This window comes from Lampetra planeri, chromosome 58, assembly GCF_965212315.1.
Source record: "Lampetra planeri chromosome 58, kcLamPlan1.2.h2, whole genome shotgun sequence".
NCBI classification, from domain to species: domain Eukaryota; kingdom Metazoa; phylum Chordata; class Hyperoartia; order Petromyzontiformes; family Petromyzontidae; genus Lampetra; species Lampetra planeri.
The window spans coordinates 4,371,078-4,394,367 of record NC_136164.1 but is presented as its reverse complement, the minus strand read 5'-3'; positions in this window follow the sequence as shown (position 1 = coordinate 4,394,367).

Here is a 23,290-nt window from a genome sequence, read left to right as displayed (position 1 = left end):
TCCCTGTTTTCCAGCGTACGCCTGCACAAATAAACCACTCAATTGGGAATCAATCACACAGGCAGAGCAAGCAGCAGCAGTGACAGCATCACCCCGCCTCCCCATCGCCCCCCATCGCCTCCTGCGAAAACTTGGCAGGACCCTCCCGACAACAGAGTCTTGAGACTCGAGCCAGGCTTTAACCCTGGCTACGCGAAACGGCGCGATACTGAAACGAATCGATATGAAAGCAACAACGAGTGCACTGCACGAATATCGCGTTGCATTCATGCAGCGGGGCAGGGGAAGGTTGGGTTATCGATCCCACGTGGTGCTACTGCGAGTAAGATAATATCGCGGGATTGAATTGTTATCATGAGCGTTGCTTATCTGCGTCGCTCTGGCAATTACGTATTCGTTAAACTTCTTTCACGCCGTACGTAGCCAACCGTTGCTAATCGGCGGTGCGGGGCGGGGGACGGGCGGTGAAGGACAACAAACGTAACACGAAAAGCAATTCTAAAGAAATTAGTTTTCACATAGTGTTTTAGTGTATAGTAGTGTAGTGTATAGTGTAGTGTGAGTGTAGTGCATAGGCTAATGTACGTTGCCAACCGTTGCAAACTAAAACACAAGAATCAGTTCTGAAGAAATGTAGTTGAACCATCATCTTTGCATAGGCGTCCCTGAGAGAGTGGTGGGAATTCGACATTGCCATGGCCGGGACCAGGTTATCCATAATAACGACAATTGTTGACTTCAATCAAATGCGATACTCATTGTATCGGCTCCAGGGGGAAGATCGGTTGAGGATTTCGAAAAGTTTTTTGGTTTGGCCATGTTTGTTTGTTGTAGCACGGAGTTAGACTGATGGCCTTAATCTAAGTTGTATTGTGGTTGTTGTTGTTTGACTTGCATCCCACTGGGATTTTTGCACAGAGCGTTGGTGCACGCTGCTTTTTTTCTGGCATTTTTCCTGTGTCTTTCCTGGATTTTCTGTTTGCACTTAGTCACATAGTCACTTTAAGATGTTTTCTTGTTCATGTTTTTGTTTTTGGTTTGTTGCGGTTGCACCCGATTCAAGAGCCGAATGGCTCACAGGGCTATACCTAATAAATTAAACTGAAAACTGAAAGGATTTAAAATCACCACCTTCTGATTATCACAGAGCCAGCTATGTCATGGTAGCGAGATGTTAACTCCCTCGCCTGGTATACAAGAGGTCGTGGGTTTGATCCCGACATTGAGACCTGCTGCTGTATAGTTGGAGTTTGTGTGTCTCTCTCCCCGTGGTCGGGCTGATTTTTCTCCGGGTCCTCTGGTTTTTTCCCTCCACATTTAGAATCAACGTCGCGCGTTTAGAGTATTGGCTCACTCGTGATGACATCACATTTATGCCTCTCTTTAAGAACGAAACAAGAGGAGTTCTCCACACATATGGCTGTCGCCTGATGATTTATCCGGTCGTAATTGCTGGCGAAACGTCGTACTCGAATTGTAAATGTTGTAGTGGGTTTACTCACCAAAACACAACCGGTTAGTGCTGTACTTGTAACGAAATGGCACGTTTTGCTTACGTGACAAACCTTACTAGTTGGCTGTGTCGGGTGGTGGCGGGTTTAACGACACATTTATATTTTTATCTAACCCAACAACAACAAAACCTCTATCATGGAGTGTTGGGCTGTTATAAATTCCCACGCGACAATGATGACGATAACGCCAACTTCGTTGAACTATCGCTTGCGATCGCCAGGCTCGCTTGTGAAAAAGAGCTGCGTGGTTAAAATAAAATAAAGTTTACTTTCTTTTAGCTCAACACAAACAGAGGTGGCATTTTTTTTTGTTTAGTCGCGTGAACGTCCGGGACGAACGAACGACACAGTTTGCATGTGGGGCAATCCATTTGCGGGTCCGGGGGCACAGAACCCCACGGCAGAGGGTCCGGTGAGCGGTTAACGCGTCGGCCGTCCCAATTTCGTCTGCGATCGATCGATGCGGCCGCCGGAGGAAACATCGAGCAGCGCCCGCGGGACCCTGCGGCGCGTTAATGGCTTTAAAAAAAAAAAACACGACAACCACAACAACAACAACAACGACGAGGATCCAGAGAGAGAGCATCTGGAGAGCGAGCGAGCGAGCGAGAGGAGACATCGCACCGGAGCTCGCTCCGTGGTTCGTTGCGAGCGCGCGCCCGAACGCAAACGCACTTGATGGAAACGACCCGGAGCTTCCATCTCCGCCGCCGCCGCATCCACCACCGCCACGACCTCCATCCCCCCACCCCCCCACCGCGTCGCTCGCCTCCCCTAAGCGAACGAGCGAGAGAGACACACAGAGAGAGAGAGAATACGAAAAAAAAAATCTGTTATACAAAAGCAAACAAATACTATTGACGGCGTTGAACGGGGAAAGGCTTAAAAGGGCACCAGGCACAAGTTTGAAATCTCTTATCTCGGTGGCATTCTAAGTGGCCGCTTGCCGAGCCGAGCGGCCGCTTTTTGTCATCGGTGGTGGGGGGGTGGTGGGGGGGTGGGGGGGGTATTGGGGGGTGGTGGGGGGTGGGGGGGGTGGTGGGGGGGGTGGGGGGGGTATTGGGGGGTGGTGGGGGGGGTGGTGGGGGGGGTGTGTGGGGGGGGGGTCCTCAGTGCGGTGAGAGACCTCGCTTAGAATTCCTTCCCCGAGCCGGGCACCACGGGGGCTCTCAAAGGTCACGCCGCCCCGTGGGGTCATCCCACCGGCGGACGCGCTTCCATCCTCCTGCGCGATTTCCCTGCGGCGTGGCCGTCGTGGTGTTAGTATTGGTAGTGGCGGTGTTAGTATTGGTGGTGGTGTTAGTATTGGTGGTGGTGGTGTTAGTAGTGGTGGTGGTGTTAGTATTGGTGGTGGTGGCGGTGGTGGTGGTGGTGTTAGTATTGATGATGGTGGTGGTGTTTGTATTGGTGGTGGTGTTAGTATTGGTGGTGGTGGTGTTGGTGGTGGTGTTAGTATTGGTGGTGGTGGTGTTAGTATTGGTGGTGGTGTTAGTATTGGTGGTGGTGGTGGTGTTAGTATTGGTGGTGGTGGTGTTAGTATTGGTGGTGGTGGTGTTAGTAGTGGTGGTGGTGTTAGTATTGGTGGTGGTGGCGGTGGTGGTGTTAGTATTGGTGGTGGTGTTAGTATTGGTGGTGGTGGTGGTGTTAGTATTGGTGGTGGTTCTGTTAGTATTGGTGGTGGTTGTGTTAGTATTGGTGGTGTTAGTATTGGTGGTGGTGTTAGTATTGGTGGTGGTGGCGATGGTGGTGTTAGTATTGGTGGTGGTGGCGGTGGTAGTGGCAGTGATGGTGACGGTGGTGGCGGTGGTGGTGGCAGTGATTGTGGTAGTGGTGGTGGCAATGGTGGTGGCGGTGGTGGTGGTAGTGGTAACGGCGGTGGCAGTGATGGTGACAGTGGCGGTGATGGTGGTGGTGCGAGTGAGTGAGCGTCCGCTCGCAGTGGTGAAGGCCCCCCGCGCTCTGGTCCCGTTGGTGCGCCTGCCGCCAGGTTTGCTTGACCCCAGGCTGCTTGACCCCTCTCATCTCGCACGGTGATGACCTCACGAGGGTCGCTGCGAGGGAGCGAGGGAGGGGCGGGGTAGGGGCCGTGCCGGATGAAGCTGAGTGCCGGGGCCTGTAGCATGATGTTATGAAGGGGCCCTGAATAAAAAAAAACACGTAAATATGAAAACACACATTTCTAACTTGCATAGTAAAGTAGTTGTATTTTTTCATTTGCTTTCGGGCCAGATAATACGACAAATCGATAACCTTAAACACCCGGTCGTTCGTAAAAGTTGAAGGCGGTGTAGTACTATAGTAATAGAGCAAGTGCAGAATCACTGAACCGGAATTAATAGCTTGAAAGCATTTAGCGCTGGGCCCTTGAAAGTGCGGTGCCCGTAGAAGATGAATCTCTGCAGTCACGAAAGCTTTAAATCGAAATTTATCGTGCCCGTTATGAATTTGTGTCACCGCCTTTCTGGCACCGATGTGTTTAGGGGCCGTCCATAAATGACGTCACGCACCTGGGGGGGGGGGGGGGGTCAGACATTTGTGACGATGTGTGACGAGGGGGCGGGGGGTTTGAGAAATGTGACGTCACATCAAAATGCGCAACTTTAAATAAAAATAGAATTGTTATAACAACACTAATTGTTATAACAACACTCCTACAACATCAGAGTGCAGCGCCACATTAAATACGCACTCCATAATGACAATAGTTTCAAGCGATTTGAAGCAAGTTTTATTTCAAAAATGGAAATATGGTTTGGGGGGGGGGTCAGAGCTTTGTGACGTCATATTTGAGGGGGGGGGGGGTGTCTGACTTTTTGTGACGCCGTGTGACGAGGGGAAGAGGGGGTCAAAAATCGTCCAAAATCGCGTGACGTCATTTATGGACGGCCCCTTATGATGTCACCGTCAAGCCATTCTCTGTGAGGTTTCTCCTCTCTTTCCGGTTCCTTCCGTTTCTCCCAAACAACAACAACGACAACAACAACAACAACGCATTTGATGGTGCTGCTGTTGTCCATTCAAATGTCGTCACCGCCCCCATCATCATCATAAGGTCTACGTCATCTTCCTCTCCTTCTATACGCACATAACCTTGTTCTCACCTCCTGCGTTTGCCCACTCTTCAGGTCCCACTTGCGCCGAATTCAAATCCTGGAGTGGGGGGCGACGGGGGGGAGCAGGGGGGGGCGGAGTGGGGGAGTTCACTCAGCCCATCATCATCATCATCCCTCCCTCGACGATCGATACAAATTCGGAACCACTCTGTCGGGAGGTGACCGGCGGTTGTCCTACGTTGCGAAAGAGCTTCAATGCACGCGCACGTACGTGCGTGCAAACGTACTCGCCCCCGCCATAAGCACGTGGAATTCCCCACCCGCCCTCTCGTCCCAGGTTGCAGGGCTAGTGGCCGGTGAGACGAGCCCCCATCGCCCTCGGTCGCTCGCTCCGAGCGGCGGGAGATGGCTTTTGAAATCACTTTCGTGGCGCGTCCCACAAAAATGGGCCCCAGGGTAATCGGCTTTCGGCTCTGCGCTCGCGCGCCCGCTCAGGGGCCGAGAATCTTCTAGGGGGGGGGGGGGGCTGGCGAGAAAGAGGGGGAGGGGGGGGGGTGGTGCAGGCCGTGAATTCGGATGTTCAGAGATCACCCGGCAGAATCCCGCGGCGCTCGTGAACGACGCGCTGTTTCGCATCGCCCGTCGCCGGAGCGAAAAATTCGTTCTTGTTTCTGTTCCCCCACAAACCCCCCCCCCCTATCCCCCCCCTTTGCTCACACCCCCCCCCCCCCCCGTCCTTTTTTGTTCCACGCCACTAGCTCTGGCCAGCAAGCGGACGGGGCTTAAAGATCGGGTGCCACGGAGCCGTTTTTTGTTGTTGTTGCGTTTTTTGTTGTTGTTGCGTTTTTTGTTGTTGTTGTTGTTGTGTTTTTTGTTGTTGTTGTGTTTTTTGTTGGAACTAACAACACGTGGGCCGCCACATTCGGGGCCGTGGAGTACGTGGAGCTGAGATGCCGACTCGGCCTGAAACGATCACGTGGTGTGGTAGACATCGTGCGAGCGTGGTTTGTCGTATACCACACAGCCCCTCCCACCCCCCCCCCAATTCGGGCTATGAAGTATACTCTTAGTTTTTTCGGTAAAGTCACGTAGGTAAAAAAATGAAATTAAAATTAATAAAAAAATAAATAATAAAATCACGACGTTTCGGAGGCAACACAAGTCTCCGTCATCAGGTGGGACTGTCACAGCCAGATTTGCTGCATCAAGTGAGGCAGGGATTCCAAGATGCAAGTTCTTAAATACAAGCTAAGGGGGAGGAGAGGGGGGGGGGCTTATCAGAATGTGGTAGCCAATGAATGGAACGTGACTTTACCGAAAAAACTAAGAGTATGAATCCTTGCAGTCACGAAAGCTTTAAATCTAGAGCTATGAAATATGTTAGAAGCCTCAGACGATTTCGCGGTGCGATGGACATCGTGCGGGCATGGTTGTGCCACGCGATCCTCGCTGGCCCCATTTTGGGGGGGGGGCAGCCCCCCCCCTGCCCCCCACCCCGGTGAGGACGAATCTTTTGTGGGGGGAGGACGGGGGGACTTAATGCCAACTGAAAGCGTAAATAAACAATGAGAACGTACGCATTAGAGGCAATGCAATATTTTAATTAAATACATGTTCAAATATATAGATACTTTTTTCTTTGTTTACACTGATCATATTTGCAAATGTCTGCACACAGACCGGGCCCACCCCACCCGGCAACTATGAATGTATTACTTACCAATGTCTCGTTGCGTGTGATTGTGAACGGCCAGAGGGTAAAACCCACGACATTGACATTGTGGGTGAACGAAAAATGCAACTTTTTAAAAATCATTTACCGAGTAAGGCCCACGTAGCTGCGTCGCTATTTTTCAGAAGCGACCTGCACATCATAAATGATAGCTCAACGAAGTGGCTCGCCGTCGCGTGGAAATCTACAGCAGCTACTTTTCCTACTAGCATCATCCGGCCAGAGGAGGAGTGAGGAGCGGTGGTGCAGTGGTTAGCGCGGCTGCGCTACGAACCCGGCAGAGAGACCGGAGTTCGATTCCAGCTCACGGCCAACACCGGTGACGATTTTCTGAACGTGGTCCTGGGCCTCCCCTAGGTCTACTCAACCTCAAATGAGTACCTGGTGCGGTGTAAAAAAAAAAAACCATCGCCGCTGGGGAGACAAAGGCGGCCGGGCGTTGTGCTGGGCAGCTACCTCGCTAACATCACTTGTCCCCCACCAGTCTGTGACAGGCTCCACGGGGGATCTTTGTCTTTTGGATGAGGTGGAGGGGGGTGGGTAGGGGCTAGGGTGGAATAGACGAAGCTGCAATCGATTGACATTTAAGGGCGCGTTCCCGGACGAATCTCAACGAAGTGGGGACCGGGCTGGGTGGAGAGGGGGGAGGGGCTGCATGGGGGCTGAGCCCCCCCCTCCCCTCCTCCTTGCCACCCCCCCCCCGCTGTCTAAGTGGGGGGGGGGGGGCAGGGATGCTGTCCGTGGCGGTGGTATCGGTGAAAAAGGCACGCGATCACGGGTAGAGAGAAAAAATGAAAGTACACGCACACTCAGAATATACAGCAGCAGGCGTCTGGATCGGGATCGAACCCACGACTTCCTGTATACCAGGCGAGGTAGTTAATATCTCCAAGACACCGTGATGATGACGATCAGAGAGAGAGATACACACGCAAACTCCAAATATACAGCAGCAGGCGTCTGGATCGGGTTCGAACCCACGACCTCCTGCGTACCAGGCGAGGTAGTCAACATCTCCTAGCCACCAAGGCGCAGTGGCGACATTCCCGCCCCAGAGCGAGAAGGGCTTCCCGGGCTCGAGTCCTGACTGTGGTTGACCCTCTCCGTGCGGAGTTTGTCTTTTCTCTCTCTCTCTCTCGTTCTCTCTCCCGCCGTTCTGCGTCAGTTTCCTACCGCTTCTCCTCCGTTTTGCCTCTCCCGAGTGAAGGAAAAGCCACGGGCAGTGTCACCGATATTGACCAAACATCCCGGACGCTGACAACGCTGCCGGCCAATTACTCGATTGAGATCACTCGCAGAAGCAACAGCAGCAGCAGCAGCGACATCGCCAAAATGCCGTGACAAGTTGAACTTCTATTTTAAACATTTTTTAAATACTATGAGACCTCTTTTAGCAGTGGCAAAATATAGTAATAGGTTTTTACCCTTTCATCTGGTATAAAAACTGACACCTTTATACAAGGGATCATGTTTGCAATAACCATAACACAAGCAGTTAAAATGCAAACAAAAAAACAACTCTGATAATGACATGCACTATCCTTGAAGTTGATTGGTCCACACCCGAGACAGCTTTTCTTAAGAGCCTAGTCTCCATTGGTGTTGGACCAGGCGCTGTTTTTGAGTTGTACGCCTTTTGGCGTCATCTGGTCCAACACCAATGGGGACTGGGCTCTAAGAAAAGCTGTCTCGGGTGTGGACCAATCAACTTCAAGGACAGTGCATATCATTATCGGAGTTATTTATTTTTGTTTGAATTTTGACTGCTTGTGTTGTGGTTATTGCAAACATGATCCCTTGTATAAAGGTGTCAGTTTTTGTACCAGATAAAAGGGTAAAAACCTATTACTATATATTTTTTTATTTTACCCGGCGAGGCCCCACTGAGTTGCGTAGCTTTTTCCCAGAAGCGACCTGGTCACAAATTAAAACTCACGTGATAAGCCACGTGGAAATGTATAGCGCCCAGATAACTCTGAAATGTTCTAGATTAGAAGTTTTCGTGACTGCAGGGATCCATACTCTTTGGTTCTTTCAGTAAAGTCCACGTAGGTATAAAATATAGAATCAATTAAATCTCGACGTTTCGATTGCAACACAAGCAATCATCATCAGGTGTGAAAACTACAGCAATATTTTTTTTGCTGAAATACACGTTGAATCGAAATGTGGGAGGGAAAACCCGAAGGACCTGGAGAAAATTCCACGCAACCACGTGGAGAGAGCGAGAGTCAGACACGCAAACTACAAATATACGGCAAGCTTCAGGGTCTGGATCGAACCCACGACCTCCTGTATCCCAGGCGAGGTAGTTAACATCTCGCAGGACCCTCCTGAAAAAGCAAAAAAATGAAGCAGTCTTGAGGCTGGCCGCGGCTTCCCAGGGTAACCCAGCAGAATATTAATAACGACGAGGATAAAGAAACGGGGAGGTCATTCGCAGTAGCCGTGGTTGGGTGAGCGATGGCTCCCGCGTCTGCTGACTCGTGTGGAAAGCGCCGTGGCCGAAACGAGCCTCGCTGGCTGGACACGGGACGCAATACCCCTCCTGCTACTCCTGCTGCTACTGCTGCTACTCCTGCTGCTGCTACTCATCCTGCTGCTACTGCTGCTACTCATCCTGCTGCTACTCATCCTGCTGCTACTGCTGCTACTCCTGCTGCTGCTACTCATCCTGCTGCTACTGCTGCTACTCCTGCTGCTGCTACTCATCCTGCTGCTACTGCTGCTACTCCTGCTGCTGCTACTCATCCTGCTGCTACTGCTGCTACTCATCCTGCTGCTACTCATCCTGCTGCTACTGCTGCTACTCATCCTGCTGCTACTCATCCTGCTGCTACTGCTGCTACTCATCCTGCTGCTACTCATCCTGCTGCTACTGCTGCTACTCCTGCTGCTGCTACTCATCCTGCTGCTACTGCTGCTACTCATCCTGCTGCTACTCATCCTGCTGCTACTGCTGCTACTCCTGCTGCTGCTACTCATCCTGCTGCTACTGCTGCTACTCATCCTGCTGCTACTCATCCTGCTGCTACTGCTGCTACTCATCCTGCTGCTACTCATCCTGCTGCTACTGCTGCTACTCATCCTGTTGCTACTCATCCTGCTGCTACTGCTGCTACTCATCCTGCTGCTACTCATCCTGCTGCTACTGCTGCTACTCCTGCTGCTGCTACTCATCCTGCTGCTACTGCTGCTACTCATCCTGCTGCTACTCATCCTGCTGCTACTCATCCTGCTGCTGCTGCTGCTACTCATCCTGCTGCTACTGCTGATACTCATCCTGCTGCTGCTACTCATCCTGCTGCTACTCATCCTGCTGCTACTGCTGCTACTGCTGCTGCTGCTACTCATCCTGCTGCTACTGCTGCTCTTCCTGCTGCTACTGCTGCTACTCCTGCTGCTGCTACACATTCTGCTGCTACTGCTGCTACTCCTGCTGCTGCTACTCATCCTCCTGCTCATCCTCTCTCAGACCCCCCCAAACACCTCGCAGTGGATGGAGCCGGACTCCATCCACGCTCGCCGCGTCGTCCGTCGTGCGAGCGAGTGGCGGGGTATGTAGCGGGTAGCGCCACGCTGCCAACACCAGTGGGGAATATCTGAACCGGTCCCGGGCCTCCCCTAGGTCGACTCAGCCTCAAATGAGTACCTGGTGCGGTGTGTAGTAAACATCGCCACCCCACCCCCTCGTGTGCCGTGCCGCCCTTCAGAGGTGCTACTCGCTAACAGCACTTGCCCCAACAGTCTGTTGAAAGGCTACACGGGGGAGGAGGGATTGGGGGGAAGGTGGTGGTATTATTTGTCTTTGTCTGTACCCTACATTTATTTAGACATAGCCGTGCCAGATATACATACACACGACCTTGCCGCCACCATCTGGCTCGACCCCTGCCGATGGGCTCGGTACCTATTGCAGGTGCCGCACACGCCGTGTTCAATTCCCCTCCTCCGGCAGAACCTCACAGCAACAACGGCAGGCGGAGTGACCCAATGGGTAACGTCTTCCACGCGCGCGCCTCGCAGGGAGAAGCAACCCACGTGGTTCGATACCCGAATCGGGCGTTTTTTTTTTCTCTCTGCACGCGGTTTTGATGTGTTCTGCCCCTGTTCTCTGGTTTCTCGGTTTCAAATGTGCGAAAAATTGCCCGCAAATTACTCGAATAGCAATCACCCCCCCCCCCTTCACTGGCGGACGAGGGATCATCGCCGAGCCACGTGCCGAGTCGCTTTGTGCCACACAGTGGCAGCTGCCACTGCTAGGGGGCTCTGAGAGGTGACAGAAAGGGCTCCACGAGTTCTTAGACCTGCAGCGGTTGCGACGGGGCGACTGCTAAGATCCCTTCGAGTGAGCTCTGGCCGTATAGCCAGCGGGCGGCACTTTGCCAAACCACCCAAACTAAACATTACACTGTTTACATTTTTATTTTAGCAGCTAAGGCCCACTGAGCTACGTATCTGTTTTTTCAGAAGCGACCTGGCTATCACAAATGATAGCAGTTTCGATTTAAAGCTTTCGTGACTGCAGGGATTCATTTTCTTGGTTCTTCGGTAAAGTCACGTAGAAGGGAAATAATAAAATAATAAAAAATAAAAAATACAATTCTCACTAGATAATTTAATTTTATTATGTTTTTTATTTTATTATTTCTCTTCTACGTGACTTTACCGAAAGAACCAAGAAAATGATAGCAGCTGTGGAAGAGCCGGAGAAAAATCCACGCGACCACGGGGAGAGAGACACGCAGACTCCAAATATACAAGACTAATGGGTCAGGATCGAACCCACGACCTCCTACATACCAGGCGAAGGAGTTAACATCTCAGGCGTATGTCACTCTCCCCCCTCCCCTACTTCCCGAAGAATTTAAGAAGGAAACCAAAAAAAACCCACCCAATGGACTCGGAATAGCACCGATTATCGAGCTTTTAGTGGAAAAAAATGTAACGTTATAATTACGCTCATTAAAATCAAGGGCAGCGGAAAAGCTGCCTTCAAACCGAGTAGCGCTCTCGGCGGGCAGCGCTGCTGCTTACGACTCAGCGGCTGTAGCCTCGCGAGCCACGGGGGGGGGGGGCTGCTGCCACATTGGGGTCACAGTTTGAGCCATCGGTGCCACTGCCACATTGGGATCACAGTTTGAGCCATTGGAGCCAACTGCCACTTTGAGGTCACAGTTTGAGCCATTGGGGCCACTGTCACATTGGGGTCACAGTTTGAGCCATTGGTGCCACTGCCACATTGGGGTCACAGTTTGAGCCATTGGAGCCAACTGCCACATTGGGGTCACAGTTTGAGTCCTCGGTGCAACTGCCACTTTGAGGTCACAGTTTGAGCCACGGGGGCTGCTGCCACTTTGGGGTCACAGTTTGAGCCATTGGAGTCAACTGCCACTTTGGGGTCAGTTTGAGCCATTGGAGCCAACTGCCACTTTGGGGTCACAGTTTGAGCCACGGTGCCACTGCCACTTTGGGGTCAAAGTTTGAGCCATCGGGGTCGCTGCCACTTTGGGGTCATAGTTTGAGCCACGGTGCCACTGCCACTTTAAGGTCACAGTTTGAGCCACGGTGCCACTGCCACATTGGGGTCACAGTTTGAGCCATCGGGGCCGTTGCCACTTTGGGGTCACGGTTTTGAGCCATCGGGGTCGCTGCCACTTTGAGGCCACAGTTTGAGCCATTGGGGCCACTATTACTTTGGGGTCACAGTTTGAGCCATTGGAGCCAACTGCCACATTGGGGTCACAGTTGGAGCCATCGGTGCCACTGCCACTTTGGGGTCACAGTTTGAGCCATTGGAGCCAACTGCCACTTTGGGGTCACAGTTTGAGCCACGGGGGGCCGCTGCCACATTGGGGTCACAGTTTGAGCCATTGGAGCCACTGCCACTTTGGGGTCACAGTTTGAGCCCTCGGTGCCACTGCCACATTGGGGTCACAGTTTGAGCCATTGGTGCCACTGCCAACTTTGAGGTCACAGTTTGAGCCACGGTGCCACTGCCACATTGGGGTCACAGTTTGAGCCATCGGGGCCGTTGCCACTTTGGGGTCACGGTATTGAGCCATCAGGGTCGCTGCCACTTTGAGGCCACAGTTTGAGCCATTGGGGCCACTACCACTTTGGGGTCACAGTTTGAGCCATTGGAGCCACTGCCACTTTGGGGTCACAGTTTGAGCCCTCGGTGCCACTGCCACATTGGGGTCACAGTTTGAGCCATCGGTGCCACTGCCAACTTTGAGGTCACAGTTTGAGCCATCGATGCCACTGCCACTTTGAGGTCACAGTTTGAGCCATCAGGGGCCGCTGCGACATTTGAGTGGGCGGGTGGGCGGGCGCGGATAAGCTCCCCCGGTTCTCTATGGGACCGACTGCAGACAGCTGACGATGGCGGCACTTTACGTGACCATGTGAACATTTCCGTTTTTTTTATTTAAAATCCTGCTGGCAGCCCACCCCCCCCCTTCCCCAATCTCCAATGCTGATGATTAGAGCCCCGAACAAATGAACGGGGGGGGATGGCAGGGGGCGTGGGGGTGGCGGGTCTCATGGCGTGGGTTGGGGGCCGCTGCCCGCCCGCATCCGAACCTGTCTGAGCACGCCGCAAACGCCACCGCCGTCTCCAATTTGAAATTTCAAAAACTTGAATTTCTCATCGTCTGGGATCTCGCGAAAATTGCCTCCTGTCAAGGTGAGGGCCGCCGCTTTCATTTCCTGAGCCTCCACCAGCGGCGGCCATTCTTCTGTCGGGGGGGAGGGAGGGCGGGGGGGGGGCGGGGGGGGGGGAGGCCGGGGGGGGGTCCCCCAAGAAGCACGAAATGTCAAGTGGCTGTTTTTGTTTTAAATGCTGCGGCGTGGTGCCGACCAAACCAACGACGGATAGAAATCATTTATCCACCTTTCTTGATATCAGCAGCAACCTCCCGCCCCCGCTCCATGCCGCAGTGGAATTTGCAATCCAGAAATCGCCGGTTGCGATCCATCTCCTCGGCACGTTGGTCGACAAACAGCGGATGGAGTGGCGATCTTCTCTTTAAAACAGTTGGACGATGTTTTTTTTCAGTCGATCGGCAATGCACCGCGTGGCGAGGGTAAAGTGTGCGTGCTCCCACCTCTTCCAAGACGCGTGGCCGGCGCGGAAGAGCAGACGTCGTTACCCGCCGCAGAGGACCGTAGCGACACGGCCGATGCCACTCTGCGATAGCCACGCGCCCTCCCGCACGGCATCGTCATTTTGAGTGATTTGCTTATATTTCCTATACTTTGCAACTCCTATCGTGTTCTTTGTATTGTATGTTGACCCGCTCCTACTGGAGGTATGTGTAAAAGAGCTTCAAAAGTCATCGAATTCCTCCAGTATAAATAAAGACTCTGATTCTGAAGAAGTACCGATAAAGATATTGTGTTTAAGTTTTCCTTCCGATTCCGTTCCGATGACGTACGTACACGTGTACAAACAAATGGTGACGTTCGTCATCGGAATGGGAAAGGGTCATTAATTTTAATTTTTTACCTACGTGACTTTACCGAATAAACCCAAGAATATTAATAACATGAATTATTATTACGATAGTAACAATAATGGATGATCAAATAAAATCCAAATCTCTCGCTCGCTCGCTCGCTCGCACGGCCGAACCGCGTGTGACGGTCATGAAACATGGGTGCCAAAATTGAACTCGGGACCTTGGACGTCGGGAGTCTGGATTCGCAGAGTGGCCGCGCTCATCACCGCCGCACCACCGCTGCAACCTTTCTCTCCAAGTCACGTAACTTTAGTAGTAGGTTTTTACCCTTTTAAACTGGTACAAAACTGACACCTTTATACAAGGCATCATGTTTGCAATAACCACAACACAAGTAGTCAAAAATGCAAACAAAAAGAAGAAGCAACTCTGATAATGATAATAATATGCACTGTCCTTGAAGTTAATTGGTCCACACCAATCACGTGACTTTACCGAAAGAACCAAGAAGATGAATCCCTGCAGTCACGAAAGCTTTAAATCGAAACTTTCTCTCCAAGTTCACGAAAGCCTCTCCATCACCATCTTACATCGGTTTATTCCCGACATAAAGGAGACGTGCTGGGGTTTTTTTTATTTTTGTAACACGTGCGCGCGCATACTGTCCGTTGAAATTCTTTCGCGCCGGGCGCAGCCGACCGCAAATTCATATTTACCGAAAAAATTATTATAATAACAACGTGGACGAGGCTTGACAACAACAACAACAAAAGTGTTGACGATCAATGTTGCACGCGCTTGCGGCGGATGAAGCTGTGGGAAGGATGTAACCCCCCCCCCCCCCAGCTCACGAAACCCAGTGTGAATCGCGTATCATCGGTGTGCGAGCGAGCCCGCGACCTCTCCAACACCTTTGCCCATTTCCCTAGAATGTCGGAACGACACGCAAAGTCTGTTATTAGGTCTCACTCTGTAGGGGGTGGGGGTGAGGGGGGCTATGGGTGGGAGGGGCCTGGTCCTGAAGGCACAGTAATAATGGTGGTGCTCTAGATTGGAAGCTTTCGTGACTGCAAGGATTCATACTCTTAGTTCTTTCGGTAAAGTCACGTAGGTAAACAAAATTAAATTAAAATTAATAAAAATAAAACAATAAAATCACGATGAGCGACAGATTTGGACTGTGTGTTGCTTCCGAAACGTCGTGATTTTATTGTTTTATTTTTATTAATTTTTATTTCATTTTTTTTTACCTACGTGACTTTACCGAAAGAACTAAGAGTATGTTGGTGCTCGACAGGTAGGGGAGGAGGAGGGAGAGGGAGGCACAGACCCCCCCCCCCCCTAGAGCCAGCACGGTCGAGATCTTGAGTTCAAATTCGAGATCCTGGATTCCAATTCGAGATCCTGGATTCCAATTCGAAATCCGGGTTCCAATTCCAGATCCTGGATTACAATTCGAAATACGGATTCCAATTCGAAATCCGGGTTCCAATTCCAGATCCTGGATTACAATTCGAAATCCGGATTCCAATTCGAAATCCGGGTTCCAATTCTAGATCCTGGATTCCAATTCGAAATCCGGATTCTATTTCGAGATTCTGGGCTCCAATTCGAAATCCGGGTTACAATTCCAGATCCTGGATTCCAATTCGAAATCCGGATTCCAATTCGAGATCCTGGGTTCCTATTGGTGATCCTGGGCTCCTGCTCAGGGATATTGAACCGCGTGGCGGCAGCGGCGGTGCGGCTACGCAACTGTAAAGTATTGCGATGCCCTCTTTATTGGGGGGGAGGGGAGCGAGTTTTTTACTCAACAAATATAAATTGAATTAATGGGCTGGCTGCCCATGACCAGCGCTCCATTGGAGGTGGCGGGAGGTGGGGTTGGCGGGTCACGCAACTGCTGAAAGGGCCGCTGTCCTAGTGTGCTGTCGTTTCCCATAATCAGCGACAGTCATGCAGGTCATCCCACAACTAATGGGGTGCCATGCCACGTCGTGCGCTCGTGTACACGTGTCCATGGCGCGCCGTCGGTGGCTAGGAGATGTTAACTACCTCGCCTGGTGTACTGGAGGTCGTGTGTTCTCGATCCGGACCCTGACACCTGCTGCTGTGTATTTGGAGTTTGCGTTTCTCTCCATTGTGAGATGTTAACTACCTCGCCTGGAATGCAGGAGGTCGTGTGTTCTCGATCCGGACCCTGACACCTGCTGCTGTGTATTTGGAGTTTGCGTTTCTCTCCATTGTGAGATGTTAACTACCTCGCCTGGTATGGAGGAGGTCGTGGGTTCGATCCCGACCCTGACACTTGCTGTAGATTTGGAGTTTGCGTGTCTCTCAATTGTGAGATGTTAACTACCCCGCCTGGTATACACGAGGTCGTGGGTTCGATCCCAACCCTGGCGCTGTTGCTGTATATTTGGAGTTTGCGTGTCTCTCTATCTCATTATCATCACGGTGGCTAGGAGATGTTAACTACCCCGCCTGGTATACACGAGGTCGTGGGTTCGATCCCAACCCTGGCGCTGTTGCTGTATATTTTGAGTTTGCGTATCTCTCTCTCATCAACATCACGGTCGCTAGGAGATGTTAACGACCTCGTCTGGTATACAGGAGGTTGTAGGTTCGATCCCGACCCTGACACCTGCTGTATATTTGGAGTTTGCGTGTCTCTCTCTCTCTGTCGCTCTCTCCCCGTGGTCACATGGAATTTTCTCCGGGTCCTCCGGTTTTTCCCTCCACATTTAGAATCAACGTCCCGCGATTCGGATACTATTTGGCTGCTATAAATGTCCAGGTGATAAGCCACTTCGTTGAGCGATCATTTGTTGCAAGTACGGTGTCAAATAAGTTCAACATACATACATTCCGTCCACGCTGTTGTTATCACCTTATCATTGTGTACCGAACACATCGGTTTGTCCAAGTAGAGCCTCATCGAGTCTCAAGACTCGTTTGCAGGAGGGTCCTGCCCAAGTCTTCCAAGTCGGTATGCGATGCTGCTGGTGCTGCTTGCGCAGCTTAATTCAAAATTGAGTAAATCTGCAGTTACATTTTCAGCATCACGATGCGTTTGGCCGATACCGGTTAGAAACGAATACAAAATGTAGCCCGCTTCTCTTTGCGTCATTAGTACGATGCTGCCGTTTTCTTGTTGCTTGCTTGCTGCTGCTGCTGCTGATGACAAAGACGACGACGAAGGCAGTGGTGCCTGCGAGTCGTGATCCTCTTTGATGAGCTCGTGCCGTTAAATGCACGAACGGCCGCGCGCTCACGAAATCGCGACAGCGATGACGAGTTGCCCGGGCCACGTGCGAGCGAGCATTACCCGTACCCTACCCGATACCCGGCTACCCGTACCTGGCCAGGTACGGGTACCCGTTTGCGACCCTGGTGCGGCCGGGTACGGGTACGGGTAGGCTGTGAGTCACTGGTGAATAACCGTTTGTCACTCATTTCGGCTAGGGTACGGGTAGGGAACGGGTACCCATTTGCGACCCTGGTGCGGCCGGGTACGGGTAAGGAATCAAAACCCGTTTGCGACCTCTGGGCGAGCGCGCGCGGGGGATGACGGGCGGCCAGCGATGTGTGGGGGGGGGGGGATGGGAAGAAGGAGGTGGAGGAGGGACGCGGCCGTTAGTAGCGATGATGGACGGAGGCGAATTGTTGAGTGAAGGGCTCCCCGCCGTCTGGCCCGCTGACAGCCGCACGATGTCTCATTGCCACGCCACGCCGTTTCGGGAGGGGTGCCCCTTGCTGCGACGGGCGATGCGGGCCTGGCGGGTGGCGTTCGCGGCGTTCACGCCAGGGTTTGATCGACGGGGGAGAAAAGGGAGACTTTGAAAGCACTTTGATTGCCGTCGGCAGCAACGGCGCTGGAGGCGATTTCGATGCGATACACAAAGTCGCCGGCAAACAAACATAACGCAATCGACGCGCCACGCGCAGCACTTACAAGAACGTCACGCGGTGGTGGTGGTGATGGTGGTGGTGGCGGTGGCAGTGGTGGCGGTGGCGGTGGTGGTGGCGGTTGTGGTGGTGGTGGCGGTGGTGGTGGTCGCGCACGCCGACGACCCAGAGGGAGGGAGAGGCAGAGAGACGAGAGGCGGAAAGGAACATTTTGGCAGGAATGTCGCTTTTTGTTGTTATGCCACCCACGTGCTTGGTTCTTTCAGTAACGTCAAGTAGATATAAAATAAAAATACAATGAAAATTAAAAAATACATTGAAATTAAATAAAAGCAAAATTTATATTTTTATTTTTTTTCATTTTCTATCTACGTGACTTTACCGAAAGAATCAAGAATATGAATTCCTGCAGTCACGAAAGTTTCAAGTCAAAATTCCACCCACGGTCCTAGAAACATCTGCACACAAAGACGGATTGGCGAGATGTTAACTCCCTTGCCCGGTACACAGGAGGTCGTGGGTTCCATCCCGACCCCTGACGCCTGCTGCTGTATATTTCGAGTTTGTGGTGTCTCTCTCCCCGTGGCCGCGTGGATTTTTCACCGCGGCCTCCGGTTTTTCCCCTCCACATTTTGAATCAACATCACGCGTTCGTCGTATTTATCTGCCGTCAATTCCCACGTTATGATCATAAGTCGCTCCGTTAAGCCATCAGCCAAGCCGCTTCTGAAAAACTGCTACATAGCTCAGTGGGGCCCTGCATGGTAAAAAATATAAAAAATAGTTGAGAGTTTAGTTGATAGTACTGCATCACGGCTGGCTGATTAATGGCATATAGGATATTCAATTGTGTGTAACCTCCCACTGCCGTTGCGGCACATTGAGAAATTGGAACGAGCCCGCGGGCTTTGAGAAAGAAAGAGAGAGAGTAAGAGAGAAAAGAGAGAGGAGCGATTATTGAATTTATATTCCACAACCACCACCACCACCGCCCACCATCAGTGCTCCCGGCACCCATCGTGGGATTAATTCCGTCGCCACGAAAGTCGGTGGCGATCACATTTAGAGGGCCGCGAAATTTGAGCAGCAAATGTTCTCGGCACGAGCGCACACGGGGTGGGTGTGGAGGTGCTGTCTGCCTGGTTCAGGTGTCAGAGCAATGGTCAGTGCACCCCCAAAGCTACGAGTTTGGGGGGGGGGGGGGGCTTGACAACTTTTAGGTCATCATCTAGATTGGGTAAACTAATTCTAGATTTGAAGCTTTCGTGACTGCACCTCCCAGCTCAACTAGTCTGCATAACAAAGGCTCAATCCTAGCAGCAGCCTCAGCCGCACCAACCTTACCATAATAAAAAAAAACTCCTATCCAGAGGCCTACCCTGGCTCCTCCCCCCTCAACCAGTATATATACAAGGACGGGTCTCTTGGAATTTCTCTTTACTTGATACAGCAATCGTGCTGTGACGGTTCCACCTGAAGACGGAAGCTTGTGTTGCCTCCGAAACGTCGTCATTTTTATTTTATTTTTATTAATTTTAATTTCATTTTTTACCTACGTGACTTTACTGAAAGAACTAAGAGTATGAACCCCCGAAGGTCGCCGCAGCGCCTCCGCCGGCCAACCACGTGGACGTGAATACCTGTGTGTGTGTACGTGAATAGGTGTGTGTGTACGTGAATACCTGTGTGTACGTGAATACCTGTGTCTGTGTACGTGGATATCTGTGTGTGTGTACGTGAATACCTGTGTCTGTGTACGTGGATATCTGTGTGTGTACGTGAATATCTGTGTGTGTGTGTACGTGAATAGGTGTGTGTACGTGAATACATGTGTGTACGTGAATACCTGTGTCTGTGTACGTGGATATCTGTGTGTGAGTACGTGAATATCTGTGTGTGTACGTGAATACCTGTGTGTGTACGTGAATATCTGTGTGTGTACGTGAATAGCTGCCTGTGTGTACGTGAATAGCTGCCTGTGTGTGTACGTGAATATCTGTGTATGTGTACGTGAATATCTGTGTGTGTACGTGAATATCTGTGTGTGTACGTGAATACCTGTGTGTACGTGAATATCTGTGTGTGTACGTGAATAGCTGCCTGTGTGTGTACGTGAATACCTGTGTGTGTACGTGAATATCTGTGTGTGTACGTGAATACCTGTGTGTACGTGAATATCTGTGTGTGTACGTGAATACCTGTGTGTGTGTACGTGAATACCTGTGTGTACGTGAATATCTGTGTGTGTACGTGAATACCTGTGTGTGTGTACGTGAATAGGTGTGTGTGTACGTGGATATCTGTGTGTGTACGTGAATACCTGTGTGTACGTGAATACCTGTGTGTGTACGTGACTACCTGCCTGTGTGTGTACGTGAATATCTGCCTGTGTGTGTGTGTGTGTACTGTGGGGAGCGGTTAGCGCTACGCTGCGCTACGAACCTGGCGACCCGGGTTCGATTCCCGCTCGCGGCCAACACCGTTGATGATTATCTGAACCCGTCCTGGGCCTCCCCTAGGTCGACTCAGCCTCACGGTGGCAAGGAGATGTTAACTGCCTCGCCTGGTATGCAGGAGGTCGTGGGTTCGATCCCGACCCTGACGCCTGCTGCTGCTGTATATTTGGAGTTTGCGTGTCTCTCTCTCTCCGTGGCCGCGTGGATTTTTCTCCGGGTCCTGCGGATTCACTCCCACCACGTTTGGAATCAACGTCACGCGTTCGGAGTATTTGGCTGCTCTACATTTCCACGTGATGATGATGATGAGTCACTTCGTTGTGCTATCGTTTGTGATGGCCGGGTCGATCGTGAAAAATAGCTATTTAGCTCGAACAAACTATTAAACTAAACTATTTTAATAATAGGGGTTTTCCCCTTTTTCTGCCAATAAAACTGAAACCTTTTTACGAGGAATCATGTCTGCATTAACCACAATACTTGTGGTCAAAATGATAACAAAAACACACTCTGATAATGGATGCATTGTCTTTTAAATTGATTGGTCCACACCAGAGACGGCTTTCATTTTTTTTGCAAAGGAGGTCTAATGATAATCTATTTAAATTTGACCAGGTAAGCCACCACTGAGCAATACAGCTTTTTTTCGATAGCGACCTGGCCACAAATGATAGCTCAACGAATTGGCTTTATCACGTGGACATTCATAGTAGACAAATGCTCTAAACGCATGATTCTAAACGTCGAGGCAAAAACCCGGAGAACTCGGAGAAAAATCCACGCGACCACGGGGAGAGAGAGACACGCAAACTCCAAATATACAGCAGCAACAGCAGGCGTCAGGGTCGGGATCGAACCCACGACCTCCTACCTGTACACAAGGCGAGGTAGTTAACATCTCACCGCTGAGAGAGACGCAAACTCCAAATATACAGCAGCAGACTTCAGGGTCGAGATCGAACCGACGACCTCCTGTATACCAGGCGAGGTAGTTAACATCTCACCACGGAGAGACACGCAAACTCCAAATATACAGCAGCAGCAGGCGTCAGGGTCGGGATCGAACCCACGACCTCCTGTATACCAGGCGAGGTAGTTAACATCTCACCACGGAGAGACACGCAAACTCCAAATATACAGCAGCAGCAGCAGGCGTCAGGGTCGGGATCGAACCCACGACCTCCTGTATACCAGGCGAGGTAGTTAACAACTCGCCACCGTGGCGCCCAACTTAGTGCGGCCTCGTCTAGTAAACTAAAACATAGTTTAGTATCCTCAGAGAGAGAGAGAGAGAGTGAGTGAGAGAGAGTGAGTGAGTGAGTGTGTGAGTGAGTGAGTGAGAGAGTGAGTGAGAGAGTGAGAGAGAGAGTGAGTGAGTGAGAGAGTGAGTGAGTGAGAACGTTTCCGTGAGCGTTCACACAGCAGAAGCGCTGCCCTTGAACGCATTGGCCGCTTTAGCAGTGGGGGAGGGGGGGAAGAAATACAGCCCCACCCCGCCCCCCCTCGGGTCACCGTGACCCCCATGGGGTCACTCTGCTCCACCACCTCCAGCCGCCCAGGAGTTGATTCAGACGCCGTGTCGCTGCTGCCGCTGCTGCTGTGTCACGGGTCTGCCCCTCGTCGACGAACGTTTAAAAGCACCTGGCTGTCCGCTCGGCGCGCTCATGAGGGCTGAGATAGCGCGGGCGGGCGGGCGGCAAGCGATGAGCCAGGCTTAGTGGGAGCCGCCACCACCAGCACCACCAGCAGCACCACCAGCAGCACCACCAGCAGCACCACCAGCAGCACCACCAGCAGCAGCAGCAGCACCACCACCAGCACCACCAGCAGCACCACCACCAGCACCACCACCAGCAGCACCAGCACCACCAGTAGCAGCACCACCAGCACCACCACCAGCAGCACCAGTAGCAGCACCACCAGCAGCACCACCACCAGCACCACCACCAGCAGCACCAGCACCACCAGTAGCAGCACCACCAGCACCACCACCAGCAGCACCAGTAGCAGCACCACCAGCAGCACCACCAGCAGCACCACCAGCAGCACCAGCAGCAGCACCAGCAGCACCACCACCACCAGCAGCACCACCACCAGCACCACCAGTAGCAGCACCACCAGCACCACCACCAGCAGCACCACCACCAGCACCACCAGCAGCACCACCAGCACCACCACCAGCAGCACCAGCAGCAGCACCAGCAGCACCACCAGCACCACCACCAGTAGCAGCACCACCACCAGCACCACCAGTAGCAGCACCACCACCAGCACCACCATCACCACCAGCACCACCAGCAGCACCACCAGCAGCACCACCAGCAGCACCACCACCAGCACCACCACCACCACCAGCACCACCACCACCAGCACCACCACCAGCAGCACCACCACCAGCACCACCACCAGCAGCACCAGCAGCAGCAGCACCACCACCAGCACCACCACCACCAGCAGCACCACCAGCACCACCAGCAGCACCACCACCAGCAGCACCACCAGCAGCACCAGCACCACCAGCAGCACCAGCAGCACCACCACCAGCAGCACCAGCACCACCAGTAGCAGCACCACCACCAGCACCACCACCACCAGCAGCACCACCAGCACCACCAGCACCACCACCAGCAGCACCAGCACCACCAGTAGCAGCACCACCACCACCACCAGCACCACCACCACCAGCAGCACCACCAGCACCACCAGCAGCACCACCACCAGCAGCACCACCAGCAGCACCAGCAGCAGCAGCAGCACCACCACCAGCACCACCACCACCAGCAGCACCACCACCACCAGCACCACCAGCACCACCACCAGCACCACCACCAGCAGCAGCACCACCAGCACCACCAGCACCACCAGCACCACCAGCAGCACCACCAGTAGCAGCACCACCACCAGCACCACCATCACCACCAGCACCACCACCACTGCTGAAGGTTCGGGACTCGATTAGTTTCGCCTTCTTGTCCCGTTGTCTGTCGCGAACCTGCAGCAGTTGTTTCGTGCTGTGGTTGTCCCACCTGATGACGGACGCTTGTGTTGCGCCCGAAACGTCGTGATTTAATTCATTTTGTTTTATACCTACGTGACTTTACCGAAAGAACCAAAGAGTATGGATCCCTGCAGTCACGAACACATTCGTGCGGAGGGAGCTGGC